Source organism: Arachis ipaensis, chromosome B10 (assembly GCF_059453495.1).
Source record: "Arachis ipaensis isolate K30076 ecotype BB chromosome B10, ASM5945349v1, whole genome shotgun sequence".
In the NCBI taxonomy this organism is placed as follows: domain Eukaryota; kingdom Viridiplantae; phylum Streptophyta; class Magnoliopsida; order Fabales; family Fabaceae; genus Arachis; species Arachis ipaensis.
In genome coordinates this window covers 101,592,548-101,603,272 of record NC_142435.1, presented here as the reverse complement: position 1 = coordinate 101,603,272, position 10,725 = coordinate 101,592,548, and the positions used below count along the sequence as shown (strand labels likewise).

At 39.5% G+C, this 10,725-nt stretch overlaps 1 non-coding gene across 1 annotated transcript; it reads left to right on the top strand.

Moving 5' to 3' along the window:
- Nucleotides 1–8,288: 8,288 nt before the first annotated feature.
- On the top strand, nt 8,289–8,395 carry LOC148581100 (small nucleolar RNA R71). Its single transcript, XR_015896939.1, has one exon. It is a non-coding gene; the product is annotated as a small nucleolar RNA R71 (small nucleolar RNA).
- The last annotated feature ends 2,330 nt before the right edge of the window (nt 8,396–10,725 follow it).

Below are 10,725 nucleotides of genomic sequence, written 5' to 3'. Positions count from 1 at the left end.
TTGAGAAAAACAAAAGAAAAAAAATAATATAAAAAAAAGAGAAAAATAAAGGAGAAAAAGAAAAGAAAAAAGAGCAAATAAGAAAAAGGGGACAAAATGCCCCAAAGTAAATGTTGAAAACAATGCATATGAATTGTATTTGAAATTAGAATGTATGAATATGTGGAAAACATGGTTAATGGATAGTTAGATTTGTATTATGATTACATGCATTGTTTAAGTTAGGTGGAAAGTTTAAGTTAATTAAGGATTCAGATTTTAGTCCACTTGGCCAAATACAATCCTACCTTGACCCTAACCCCATTACAACCCTTAAAAAGACCACTTAATATGTGTATTTGTGCATTAAATTTTTGTTGATTGTTAGATGAAGAGCAAGTCTTAGAAAGCAAAGTTAGTAGAGAATTGAGAGAATCGAACCTTAAACACTTGAGTGATTAGAGTGTATACACTACCAGTGAGGGTTCGATGCTCAATTCCTTGTTCCCTGCTTTCATGAGCTATTTTCTTCTTGAAAGTCTATTTGTACTTCATTTTCATGATTTGAATTAGTGAAATCCAGTTCATATTTATTCTTGGAGAACTTATTTACTCTTAACCAAGTAAGTAAAAGCATTTAGCATGTAGTTGCATTCATAGGTTGCATTTCATACATTCTACCATTCCTCTTCATCTTTATAGTTTCTCTTGAGCATAGCATGAGGACATGCTAGTGTTTAAGTGTGGGGAGGTTGATAAACCACTATTTCATGGTTTATCTTGTGCTCAATTGAGTGGTTTTTATCTACTCTTTACCCACTTATTCATACTATTTGCATGGTTTTACATTTACCTTCCTAATTATGTGCTTTGATTGAAAACATGCTTCTTTGGACTTATAATTGTTATTATTAATCCTCTCTTATTACCATTAGATGCCTTGATATGTGTGTTAAGTGTTTTCAGATATTATAAGGCAGGAATGGCCTGGAGGATGGGAAGAAAGCATGCAAAAGTGGAAGGAATGCAAGAAGTTGGAGAAATTGCTAAGCTGTCCAGCCTGACCACTCTGCACTCAAACGGCTATAACTTTAGCTACAGAGGTCTGAACGACGCGGTTCCAGTTGCATTAGAAAGCTAACGTCCGGGGCTTCGATTTGATATATAATATGATATATTTTCTCCGACGCTAGGTGACGCGACCGCGTGATCCATGCGGCCGCGTTGCAGTGACGGAAATCAGCGCAGTTGAATTCGAAACCAGCGAATTCTGGACTGTTTTTGACCCAGTTTGCGACCCAGAAAATACAAATTAGAGGCTATAAAGTGGGGGACTGCATCTATTCATGAGGAAGCTCTCATATTCACAATTTTAGGAGTAGATATAGTTTTTAGAGAGAGAGGTTCTCTCCTCTCTCTTAGGATTAGGATTTAGGACTTCTCTTAGTTTTAGAGTGACTCTTAAATCCCAGGTTCAATGTTCCTTTAAATTTATGTTTCTCTTTTACTTTGATACTTTTATTTTCATTTGATTTATGTTGCCCAATTGGCTTATGAACTTTTCATGATTAAGATTTGAATGTTCTATTTATTATAATTCGAGGTATTTCAGATTCAAGATTTCTCTCTTTAATTTATGTTACTATTGCTTCCCATCTGAAGGCATTTTTATTCCAGAAAATTTACTTTTCCTCTTTTGGTCTTGGTTAAGAAATCAGTAACTCAAGAGTTATCCAACTTAACAGCATAATTGTTAATTGTTATCTTGCCAATTGAGTTGAACTTCAATAATCCCAATCTTTTCTTAGAAATTAACTAGGATTTGAAGATCAACTAATTAGTCACTTGACCTTCCTCTGCTTTAAGTAAGGGTTAACTAAGTGAAATTAAGATTCAATTTTCATTATCATTGATAAGGATAACTTGGTCTGGACTTCCAATTTCTAATACCTTGCCAAGAGTTTATTTTATAGTTATTTATTTATTTTCTTCTTCTTATCATTCAACATACTGCTCCCTTAATTTCTAAACACCCTACCATTACTTTCTAAAACCCCCAATATTTACAAGACTCATAACCAATAATAAGAACATACCTCCCTGCAATTTCTTGAGAAGACGACCCGAGGTTTAAATACTCGGTTATCAATTTTAAAGGGGTTTGTTACTTGTGACAACCAAAACGTTTGTAAGAAAGGTTGATTGCTTGGTTTAGTAACTATACTCACAACGAGAGTTTTTATAACTTCTAAACCATCAATCTTCCGCTCTTTCATCCACGTTAACTGAGTTAACGTGGCTCTTAACGTGGCTACTTATGAGTTTGGTCCAACGTTAGTGACAAAGGTGAATGTCACTAACGTTGGCCTTATTTCTTTCTTCCACGTTAGAGTTTACGTTAACTTAGTTAACGTGACTCTTAACGTGGGCTATTATGGCTTTCGAGGACATTATTGGCGATTACTTTTCTCATTAACGTTGCAAGTTAGCTCCCATTCCACGTTAGTGGTCATGAGACATGCATCATCCAATTTGTCATATAATTCATGCAAAATTCTCATGAAATCATGTAAAGTGCACCATATTTGCTTGAATCAAGATGTAAGTGAAATTTTACCCAAAACTTGCTTATTTCCTAAGAAATTGCATGAAACTACCCTAAAACAGTAAAGAAAAGGTCAGTAAAACTGGCCAAAATGCCCTGGCATCACAACACCAAACTTAAAGCTTGCTTGTCCCTAAGCAAGTACTGGAACAAGAGAATGATGAACGGAATGCCAAGAGGAGTGAGTCATTATTGTGGAAGTCATGTCCTTGGTTTTATGGTGGTTTCATGCATAGCAACTTAGGTTTATTCCTTCACTGGCTTTTAGACCTTTATCATGTCCTAGAATACTCACTTGATTGCATCCTATGAGACTTTTATTCATTGATCCTTTTTGTTATTTCAGGGCTTATTTGTGGTCTTAGACTAGGTGCTCTGTGAGGGGGCGACTCTTTAAGATAAGCTTTCAGCCAGTACTCCCGAACCAGTTGGTTCAAGGTGCTAGGTGTTAAGACACCCCTAAGGACTTACTCCCTCAAGTCTCTTTCCCCCATACATACACACCACAGGCATATGGTTTGTTATTTTCTTTCTTGAGACCTTGGTGTCCAGTACCTCTTTGGGTTACTAAGCGTTCTGTAGCAAAGGTTACTCTTGATAGTGGACTTTCAGCTGATAATCCCGGGTTAGTTAACCCAAGTTACCAAGTGATAAGGCACCCCTAAGAGCTTATTCATCCAAGTAAATCCTTTACACAGGAACACCACAGACACTTCCCTCAAGATTCAAACCCTTGGTTCCTAGCCTTATTTCTTACTTTTTTTCTTTTATTCTTAACTTTCATTTTTTTTCCCTTTTCTTTTATTGGGATCTTGTTATTTGGCTAGTCTCATGGAGTGTGTTTCAAGCATATGATTCAGGACAGATAGTTACCTTCCCACCTTATTGGTGAACTAACTTAGCTAATCTATTATCACACCATAAAATTAGGAACTTACTCCACAATATGAATTCCCCTCTGGTCTTTGATAACACACGTTCTCTTTTTTTTTTTTATTAAAAAGGAGGCAAGCAACACAATAAGCAAGATGGAATTGAAAATAGGCAATTTAACTAGCAATCACAGACCTAAGCAATGAGAATACTAAAAACAGAATTGAAAATCCTAAACTACCATGGAAGCATGTTCTATTTCATACATGATTGTCCTTATTTAAAACTTGAAAAAGATGGGACAATGAGGGAACTCCACCACCTTTTACTCATGGGGTTGCCCCTGCTCTCCTTCTTGTTTGTCTTCTTTGTGTCTACTTGTGCTTCCTTGCATCCGTGCTAGTTTGGCTCTTTTCCAGTCTTCAAGTGCCTTCTTTACTGATTCATGACTCTTCTCAACCCTTACTCTTTCTTCTCGTGCTAACTCATCCTTCACTTCGTCATATTTTGTGATTCCCGGATGTACATTAGGTAGCTGTCCAACTAAGTATCCAAGCCTTGCTAGCATGTTTACATGATTTCCACTTTCACTCATGTAAACCCCTTCAGAGAATGCCCTGTGCTCGTCAAAGAGTTCTGCTTGTTCTATTTGTTTTTGATGCATCTCATGTATGTGTGCACCTTGATGTGCTTGGATGTTGATTAGCTTCTGGACATATTCTTGTTGTTCATTTTGCCTTTGTTCTATCCTGTGGAAAGATTCACCCCATTATTTTTCTTGTTCCAATTGCTGCTCCATCATTTGCTTCTGCCACTCCCCTTGTTGATTCGTCCATCTAGAAAATGATTCTTTTTGGCGGTTCATCATTTGTAGCTGGAGCTCCTTCTGTGCCTCTTGATTTTCCCAATATTGCTTAGATAAGCCATCAATAGCTTCTTGTAATTGGTGCATGTTCAAGGTGGCTGGGGCTTGCTCTTCTAGGTCTTGTCCTTCTACTACTTGATGGGCTGGCCTCTTCCTAGGCTTCCGTTGAGGTAGGGGAGATGCAACAGCATTCATCCATCGGACCGTAATTGGAATGCCCTCTTTATCCACTCGGGGTCTTCATCTTCAAACACCACCCCAGCCCTATCGCAAAGTCGGAAAATAGTACTGGGGTAGCCTAACTTTCCTCTAGAATCGCTATTCTCAGCCCTCTTCCTGATGCCTTGGGCTATGAGTTCATGAACCTTGATCTCTCCTCCTTTGAGTATACAGTGCACCGTTGTGGCTCTCTTGAGATTCACCTCTGAGTTATTCCCGGCGGGGAGGATGGAACTCTTTACAATTTCGAACCACCCCTTTGCTTCAGGAGTGAGGTCCCCTCTCTTAATGAACTTGGGTTTCCTTTCAGAATCTCGCACCCAGTCAACTCCTGGTACACATATATCTTGCACAATCTGGTCATAATTGGGGCTGTTATCAATTCTTGAATGATAGCTCTCTTTCTCAAACGATATAGACCATAACTTTAATGCCCTCATGACGCTCATGGGACTGAAATCCACGGTCTTTCCTCTTACAAAACTTGTGTAAGATTCATCTGCCTTATCATATCGGACAGCATTTGCATAAAACTCTCTTACAAGGTTTGCATTTACCCTAGTGACCGGATCAGTGAGGAGCTCCCATCTTCTCTTTTCCACCTTCTTTGTGATTTCGGGGCACTCAGTCTTTCTGACTTGAAATCCTAGCTCATATATGATCTCTTTATTAACCATCCACCCATACTGCAACGCATGGTAAAGGATTCTAAATTTCTTTTCATCGAAAGGGCGTTGCTCCACAGGCACCTTTCCCTTTCTTCTTTTAGAGCTTGATGATGCCATCAGTGATTTTGGCTATGTGAAGGTGTTGGATTTCGAGAGTGAGAGGTTTGAAGAAGTGGTTGTTGGAATGTGGAGTATAAAGGATGGGAATTTCGAATGTGGAAGGGGTACGGACTAAAATCACTTATATAAGGAAGTGGTAAGTGAATGAAAGGTTTGGATTGATGGAGTGGTTGTGTGATGAACGGATGGGGTTTTGCATGGGGTGAGCACAAGGATCACCAATTTTATGAATGGATTGGTTCAGTTTCCAAGCTTGTACTTCTTCCAATGTTGCATGGCATCCATTCCCAATGCATTCTCCCTTGAGACACGTGTGAAATACTCCCCTTTTGTGGTGGCCGAATCCTCCTTTCAATTGTCCATCAATTTTCCTACGAAACAAGAAAAAGTGTAATTATTAATTGTGTGGATAGTGGCGGCAAACTAAAAATGGGAACAACTACCACTTTTTTTTTAGTTTTTGTTTATAACTAACTAAGTAGTATTCATGAATGCCAACCAACTGATTAACTGAATATCCATGTATGCAACATTGGCAACACCAAACTTAGTTTGGTGCAATGTGGTGTAAAAAATTTGTTCAAGGCCCCTAAGAGTGACATGATGTGGGTTACATTCAAGTTCTCTTAGTGTGCCTTGAACACCAAACTTGTTCCTCACTATATGTTGCATACAATGATTCATTCAAGTGCATATCAAGTTGATTTGAATTTCATGAACCTTGATTTATTAACTATTTTTAAAAGCATGTAAAACATGGGTTGCCTCCCATGAAGCGCTTCTTTAGCGTCACTAGCTTGACGTTCTGCCTTTATCAGGGTGGTTGGTAGTGCTTCAAGTCCTCCTCCCTTGCAGTAAATCTATCTCCATTGGCTTCATCAAGGATCTCCACATGTTCCAAAGAGAGGACTCTGTTGATGGTAAAAACTTTAGGTAGCTGAGATGGGATGGTGGGGAGATCGGGGGGAATGGCTGGGAAGTAAGCTGAGATTACTTTATCCCCTGGAGAGAAGTCCTCTGTAGGGATCTTCTTGTTCCTCCACCTCCTTGGTACCTTCTTCTTTGTTCCTTTTGATGTTGCCTTGCTCTTTGTGACCTCTTTTTCCAAATAGGTTTTTTGCTGGTCTCATATAGCTCTGGTGGTTTAGGTTCCTCCTGATATTTCTTGAGCTGTGACAGCTGCTGATTGCCTTGTTCCTCAACTAAGGAGATTCCCAGATGTGCTGGTTGTGCTTCAGTACTTGTTTCTTCCTTCAATATCTCACTGTGATCTTTACTTGGTTCTTTGTTCTCTTGATCTGTTTCTTGTGAGGGCTTGAAAACATTGAAGGTGAGTTGTTCATCAGGGATCCTCAAAATTAGCTCCCCTCGCTCCACATCTATAAGTGCTCTGGCTGTAGCCAGGAATGGTCTTCCAAATATGATTGGGTGTAGGTGACTCTCTTCCATGTCCAAGATGACAAAGTCTGTGGGCAGGAAGTATTTTCCAACCTTTACTAGCACATTTTCAACCACTCCTACTGCTTGTTTTTGAGTTTTGTCAGCCAGCCTGAAAACTACATCTGTGGGTATTATCTCATTGATCTGTAGCCTTTTCATAAATGATAAAGGCATTAAGTTGATGCTTGCTCCCAGATCGCAAAGTCCTTTATCACACATTGTTTCTCCTATGGCACAGGGGATGTAGAAACTCCCTGGGTCCTTCCTCTTTGTAGGTAGCTCTGGTTGAATGAGAGCACTGCACTTCTTATTCATCACTATGGTTTGTCCTCCATTGAGTGAGCTTTTCTTGGTCAGCAGTTCCTTCATATACTTAATGTATGAGGGCATTTGTTGGAGGGCCTTGATGAATGGTATGTTTACATGGAGAGATGCAAACATGTCAAGAAACCTTGAGTATAGTCTCTTCTCTACACAACTATTTAGTAATTGGGAAAAGGGTGCATAGAGTCTCAGCAGCTCCTTCTGTGTCAGATCTTTCTGTGTAATTATGGTTTCTTGATGATTCTCCCCATGCTTTCCTGCTGAAGTGTCTTCAGGTTGTTCTAATGGGTTGTTCAGCTCTTCCTCAGTCTCCTTATCACTTATAGTAACCATCTTGTAATCTTCCCATCTGACTTTCTTTGCTTCACCTCTTGGATTTTTCTCTGTGTCACTTGGGAAGCTATCAGTAGGTTTGGGGATCTTCTCAGATAAGTATCCCACTTGAAATTCCAGCCTCTTGATGGTTTCTCCCTGGTTCTTGATACTAGCTCGCACCTCCTCTTTGAACACCTTGTTATCTTGAATCTCTTTGCATATGCTTTCAAGTATATTCTCAATCCTTGAGAGTCTATCTTCAGATGATGATGAGTTGAGAATGAATGGGTGAGTTGGGTTATTTTGGTTTTGGTATGGATGTGGAGAGGTATTGTTAGGGTGGTGTTGATATGATCTCTATATGGAATGTTGGTGAGCTGCAAGGTTGTTAGGGTTGTGACGTCTCTGATCTTGGCTTTGATCTTGTTGATTTCCCCACCCAAAGTTTGGGTGATTCCTCCAACCAGGGTTGTAGGTCTTGGAGTATGGATCATGGGTCTGCCTGGGTAAGTTTCCAATGTAGTTGGCTTGTTCTTGCTCATCCTCTGCCTCTGCATTCACTCCCTCTTGGGTTGCTGATGAGGTGGTGATTGCTGCTACTTGGTTCCTCTCCATCTTCTTGGTGAGGTCAGCCAGCTGCTTGGTGATAAGCTTGTTTTGGGCCAGCAGTGCATCTACATTATTTAGCTCCATCACTCCTCTAGTGTTGCCTCTTTCAGAAGCATAGAAATAGTCATTCTCTGCTACAGTCTCAATGACATCTATGGCTTCCTCAATGGTCTTCTTCTTGTTCAGAGATCCCCCTGATGAGTGGTCTACTGCCTTCTTTGATTCATAAGAAAGACCTTCATAGAAAATGTGCAGCTGCACCCATTCATTGAACATATCTGGTGGACACCTTCTTGTCAGGTCCTTAAACCTCTCCCATGCTTCATATAGAGTCTCACCATCTTGATGCCTGAAGGTTTGTACCTCAGTTCTCAGCCTGTTGATCCGTTGAGGAGGATAGAATCTTACCAAGAACTTATTCACCACCTCTTCCCAGGTTGCTAAACTCTCCTTTGGGAAGGATTCCAGCCATTTAGATGCCTTGTCCTTGAGTGAGAAAGGGAACAAAAGTAGTCTATAGTTGTCAGGATGAACACCATTAGACTTCACAGTATCACATATCCTCAGGAAGGTGGTTAGATGTTGATTGGGGTCTTCTTGGACACCTCCTCCGAATGAACAATTGTTCTGAACAAGGGTGATGAGCTGTGGCTTTAGTTCAAAATTGTTGGCATGTATGGTTGGCCTTTGGATGCTACTTTCGCAATTTCCTGGGTTTGGATGGATGTACGAACCCAGAACTCTTCTCTCTTACCCAGCATGATTTGCTAGACCTTCTCTGCCATGGTTGTGAGCCTCTTCTTCATGATGGTTCTCCATATTCTCATCCATATCTGGTTCAAAGTACTCCTCCTCTTCCTCAGCACCAACTACTCTCTTTCCTCTTGCTTCTCTCCTTAATCTAAGGAAGGTCCTCTCAGGTTCAAAATCAAAGGAAGTTGAAGCCCCGCTTCTTCTCCCTATCATACAACCAACAAGGCACAAGTAAGGAAATAGATACAGAAAGTAAACAACAGTGTGAGTGATGCAATATATCAAATAGTGTGAGTGATGCAATATATCAAATAGTTAGTGGGTTAGTGGACTGAATTGTAAACAACTAAGAGAATGGGTAGGGGGTAGGGAAGAAAATAACTGAACAGAAAGTAAATTACTCAAATAAACTTAAATCAAACAAAAGAAAAAAAATGCTCAATCTAGTTATCCTCCAATTTAATCATTGTTGATACAAAATCAATCCCCGGCAACGGCGCCATAAACTTGATGCACGGAAACTTGTCTCTCAACAATTTTCCTTCGGCAAGTATACCGAATTGTCATCAAGTAAAAACTCACAATAAAGTGAGGTTGAATCCCACAGAGATTGATTGGTCAAGCAACTTTAATTAGAGGAATGTTCTAATTGAGCGAAGCAGAATTTGATTTGAGATTTGCAGAAAATTTAATGGCGGGAAAGTAAATAGCAGAAAATGTAAATTGCTGGAAATAAAGAGTTAAATGTAAATGGCGGAAAGTAAATTTGAGAATCTTAAATGGGAATGGGGAAGATGCTCATAAAAGTAAATTTCAGAAATTAAAGAGAATGGGTAAGATCAGAAATGGGGAATTCATTGGGCTTAGGAGATGTTGCATTTTCCGGATCAAGTTCATTTTCATCTCTTCCTCAATCAATGCGTTCATTGATCTCCTTGGCAATCTTAAGTGATCGAATTACAATTTCTTGTAATTCAATCTCTCAAATCTTGATCAATAGCCAATTCCTTGGTCAATTTCTCATGAGAAGAGATGAAGTATGGTCACTGATTATACCACATGCATTCCCAAATCAAGTGTTGGTAGAATTATAGTCACCATATCCATCCAACCCCAATTTGATCCAACATGAGAAAGCATTTCTAGCATGATCTCTTCATTCCTCTTCCAAGGTTCAGAAGAGATCCAAGTATGAATAGCTTCTTTTCCAAGATAACTACCCAATTGGATAAAGATTGAAAGCTTTCTAGTAAAATCAAGGGAAAAGATAGAAGAAGAATAATGAAAACTAATATTGATCCATCAAATTACAACAGAGTTCCCTAACCCAATGAAAGGGGTTTAGTTGTTCATAGCTCTGGAAATCAAAAACAAAGATGGAAAATACATTATGAAAAGTAAAACTAGAAGTGCAGAGAAAGTAAAATTATACAGAGAGTAGTTCTCCAATTTCCAACTCCCCCCAAAAAGCTCCTCTCTAATTCAAAACTACCCCTATATATACTACTCTTCTGATCTTCTAGTTGGTTCTTCAAGTCTTGGATATGGGCCTTTGGATCTTGAGTTTGAAGCAGTTATCCTCTTTAGTAGGCTTAGCTTTACTTACAGAGAGAAAGTGTGAAGTAGGCAGGGTGTTTTGCTCAGGACGTTAGTGGCGTTAACGTTAAGTGAGAGTGTGGGTTCGAGAACGTTAGTGATAATCACCTTTTTCACTAACGTTCCTAACCCAGGGATGATCCACGTTAACTTCAACGTTAGTGGCACCAACGTGACCACTAACGTTGCCTCTTGGTCCTTTGCACACGTTATTGGGACTCACCTTTTCCAATAACGTTGAGAGTCCTCCCTTCCTCCTACGTTAGAGTCCACGTTAACTTAGTTAATGTGGCTCTTAACGTAGGCTTGCCAATCCTTCGAGAACGTTAGTGACACTTACCTTTGTCACTAACGTTCCA